The following is a 4,377-nucleotide window of genomic DNA, read 5'->3' on the forward strand; positions in this document are numbered from 1 at the left end:
GAATAAGTACATCTTTAACATTTAAAAAATGAATTATACAGAATAGAAGCTTTTAATATTATGCAAACCTACCCTGCTCATGTGCGCACTATGACTCCAAAATGTGATTACAAGGCTAATTGGAATTAAATTGAAATCAAATACAACTTTTGCTTGATTGATCTCAACCAGATTAGAGGAAGACAGCCAACTTTGCCCATTAAACTTTACTTAATCTTTGGTAGCATGAAGTTTTGTAGGTCTCGTTCAGTCAGCACCTCTTTTTATTTTACCTTCATGACCTATAAAAGAAATATATGTTGAATTTTGGGTCAAATGAAACATATTGGATAATACATTACTTGACCTCAAGATAATGGAATTCAAAATGAAATTGCAAGTAAAAGGTGAGAATTAAAATGAAGTATGTAAACTTGGCTCACTGAAGTGAATACTGTTTTTCATAGTAAGTGTCAAAACTTAAGGGTTGAAAATTAAGTAAAAATCAAAGGTAATGCCAGGGGCTATAAGCTAAAGTTAATGCTGCCCAACAAAACTAGGAATCTCAGCCTCTATATGTTTATTAGAGATTTTAAGAAACAGGTATAAATTATAAAAATGATATGAGTATAGTGGTATTTTTCATCTTCTTTATATTACTACTAAAAAAAAAACCTGTAGCTGGTCCTAATAGGAAAAGAGTAGTCTATCCATCAGCAACAACCAGTATTTCAAAAAACTATGAAAAACCCACTTTTGAACATTTCAAAATGGGGTTTTACAGAAGCGTTTTAATATGAAAAGTTTGCCAACAAAGACCCTCTCAACATTTTATGGAGAGGAAGAAAAATAGCTGAATTCTAAATAAGATCCCTTCCCCTCAAAAAAACAGACTGTTACCTATTAAAAAAAATAGTACAGATGAACCCAGTGACAGGGCAAGAATAAAGATGCAGATATAGAGAATGGACTTGAGGACACGGGTGGGGGGGTGGAGGGGAAGCTGGGAGGAAGTGAGAGAGTAGCATTGACATATATACACTACCAAATGTAAAATAGATAGCTAGTGGGAAGCTGCTGCATAACACAGGGAGATCAACTAGATGGGTGATGACTTAGAGGGCTGGGATAGGGAGGGTGGGAGGGAGTCATGGGAGGGAGGGTATATGGGGATATATGTATAAATACAGCTGATTCACTTTGGTGTAAAGCAAAAACTGGCACAACAGTGTAAAGCAATTATATTCCAATAAAGAGCTTAAAAAAAACCCATGGAAAGTGTTGCCTTGGAGGAAATGTGCCATAAACACATAGAATGAAAATATCAACCACATGGGTACTATTAGTAATTTTTTAATTAGCATTTATTGAGCATTTGTTATATGTAGACAAATTGCAATTGAGTTTGCATATAGTATTCTTTATTCTAAAATTTACTCCTCATAACATTCCTGTGGGGTAGGTACTGTTAATCTCTCTCATTTTTCAGATGTGAAAACTGAATTTTAGATATTAAATAACTTACTTAATATCTTCTTAAAAGGCAAATATAGGATTCAAATCTAGACCTCCATGACACCATAGAACAGGTTCTTAAAGACATTACATTCCGGTATTTGTATTTCAGTATTACATGCTTCGTTCTAGCGCAACATATTAACCATGGAAGGATTCAGAAAATTAAAATGAAAGTCATCTTTGGACCAGGAATGCTTTGCAGAAACCACATTTTATGATCAAGAGTTACATATAAAGATTTTTTTTTCTTAGATCTGCCAACATTTTCTAATGTTTATATAGATGTATCTATAATTTGCTACAATTTGGAGATAAATTTGGCATCAGTAAACGGCATATATTTAAAGGGCACAATTTGATAAGTTTTGACATATATATACACCTGTGAAATAAATCACCACAATCAACATAATGAAAATGTTAATCTTCCACCCAAATTTTGTCATTCCTTTTTTTAATCGACCTATGCATTATTTCTTCCTCTACTCCAGTCTTTAGGCAACTACTGATCTTCCTTTATAAATTAAATTAAATTAAATTTTTTCAATATGAACTATTTAATTTGATCACGATATTCTTTTTTTTAATTTTTATTTTTTCATTGTAGACTAGTTGGCATTTCCGGGAAGTTGATAGAAATGGGATCATACAGTGTATACGTTTTAGGGGAGTGTGTGACTTCTTCAAAAAGCAATGATTTTGAGATTTATCCAAGTTCTTGACTGTATCAATCGTTTGTTCCATTTAGTTGCCAAATAGCACACCATTGTATGGATGTAGCATAATCCATCTACATGTTGATGAACATTTGGATTGTTTCTGGTTTGGGGTATTACAAATAAAAACAGTTATGAACATTTGGATACAAGTTCTTACATGTACCTCTTGGGTAAATATCTTAAAGTGAACTGGTAGGTGTATATTTAAGTAACTGCCAAACTTTTGAGAAGTGGGTGTGCTATTTTACGTTCCTATCAACAGTGTAAGAGAGCCTCAGTCACTACTTATCCTCACCAACAGTTTGTATGGTTTGTTCTTTGTTATAGTCATTTTAATAATGGGTTTTGTGGGTGTTGTTTTGTTTCATTATGTACATTGTAGATTTAAATTTCTTTGATGACTAATGATAGTTAATTTTTAAAAAATAAAATATGGAACACCACGATTTGCATGTCATCCTTGCTTAGAGGCCATGCTAATCTTCTCTGTATCGTTCCAATTTTAGTGTATATGCTGCTGAAGTGAGCACAACAGTGAACATTTTAAACATGCTTTTTAGCTATTCACAGATCTTCTTTTGTGAAGTATTTACATCTTCTACCCATTTTTATTGTATTATTTGTCATTTTGCCATTTAGTTGTAAGAGTTCTTTATCTGTTCTGGATACAAGTTCTTTTTGTATTATGTGTGGTGCAAAATTTTTCTCCTAGTCTGTGGTTTGATTTTTACTTTTCTTAAGGTTGTCTTTTGTCATTTAAAAAATAAATTCTATCTTTTTTTTCCCTTTATGATTTGTGGGGGTTTTTGTGTGTTCTTTTGAAGAATCCCTTGCCTACATGAAGGTCATAAAGATTTTCTCCTATGTTTTCTTCTAGACATCTGATAGTTTTAGGTGTTACATGATCCACTTAGATTTAATTGTTGTATTTGGTATAAGGTAAAAGTCCGTGTTCATTTATTTCCACAGGGATATCCAGTTGAATCAGTACCACTTGTTGAAAGACTTCCCTCTCGCCATTTAATTGTCTTGGCATCTTCGTCAAAATTGATAATGTATATGTGTGGATTTATTTCTTTATTTTTTATTCTATACCATTGAACTAAATGTCTGTATGTCTATCATTTCAGTAATGCCAAGCTGCCTAATTTGATAGAGATTTATAGTAAGTCTCATAATCAGGTATCATAAGTCCTTCCACTTTTTAAAAAAAAAACATTTTTGTGGTTATCTTAGGCCCTTTACATTTCTATATAAATTTTAGAATCAGTTTGCTAATATGTATTTTTTAAAAGCCTGCTTCTATTTTTTTGTGATTGCACTTACTTTATAGATCAATTCAGGAAAAAAAGCCATCTTAAAATGTTGTTTTCCTATTCATAAACATGTTATACCTCTCCACTTATTTAGGCCCTCTTTACCAATGTTTTATAGTTCTTGGACATCTTTTGTTAGATTAATTCATAAATGTTGTGTATTTTGATGCTACTGTAAATAGATATTTTACATACTGCTAGTATATAGGAATACAATGGATTTTTTATATTAGTATACATATTCAGATCTAATTTGGAACACATTGTTAAATTCACATTATTTTTTTTCTGATATGATGACATTCCAGTTTTAAGAATAAAAATCTCTTTTAACGCCAGTTCCCTTCGCCTACCTGTTTTATTCATTCATCATCAAAGTTCTTTTTTTTTTTTAACTTTTCTTTATTAAAAAAATATTTATTTTTGGCTGTGTAGTGTTTTTGTTGCTGTACGTGGACTTTCTCTAGTTGTGGCGAGCAGGGGCTACATTTCATTTCAGTGTGTGGGCTTCTCAGTGTGGTGGCTTCTCTTACTGTGAAGCATGGCCTCTAGGAGTGCAGGTTTCAGTAGTTGCAGCATGTGCATTCAGTAGTTGTGGCTCACAGGCTCTAGAGTGCAGGCTCAGTTGTTGTGGCACACGGGCTTAGTTGCTCTGCGGCATGTGGAATCTTCCTGGACCAGGGCTCGAACCCGTGTGCCCTGCATTGGCAGGCAGATTCTGAACCACTGCGCCACCAGGGAAGTCCTCAAAGTTCTTTTAAAAATTCAAAGTTTCTCAGACTCACAGACATAGAGATCAGACTTGTGGTTGCCAAGGGGGAGCCGGGGAGGGCAAGGGACGAACT

The 4,377-nt window shown here is 33.5% G+C and overlaps 1 non-coding gene across 1 annotated transcript; it reads right to left on the reverse strand.

The window, feature by feature from the left end:
- Positions 1-2,642: 2,642 nt before the first annotated feature.
- On the reverse strand, positions 2,643-2,746 carry LOC130842731 (U6 spliceosomal RNA). Its single transcript, XR_009050532.1, has one exon. It is a non-coding gene; the product is annotated as a U6 spliceosomal RNA (small nuclear RNA).
- Positions 2,747-4,377: the final 1,631 nt, after the last annotated feature.

The sequence above is a fragment of the Hippopotamus amphibius genome, chromosome X (genome assembly GCF_030028045.1).
Source record: "Hippopotamus amphibius kiboko isolate mHipAmp2 chromosome X, mHipAmp2.hap2, whole genome shotgun sequence".
NCBI classification, from domain to species: domain Eukaryota; kingdom Metazoa; phylum Chordata; class Mammalia; order Artiodactyla; family Hippopotamidae; genus Hippopotamus; species Hippopotamus amphibius.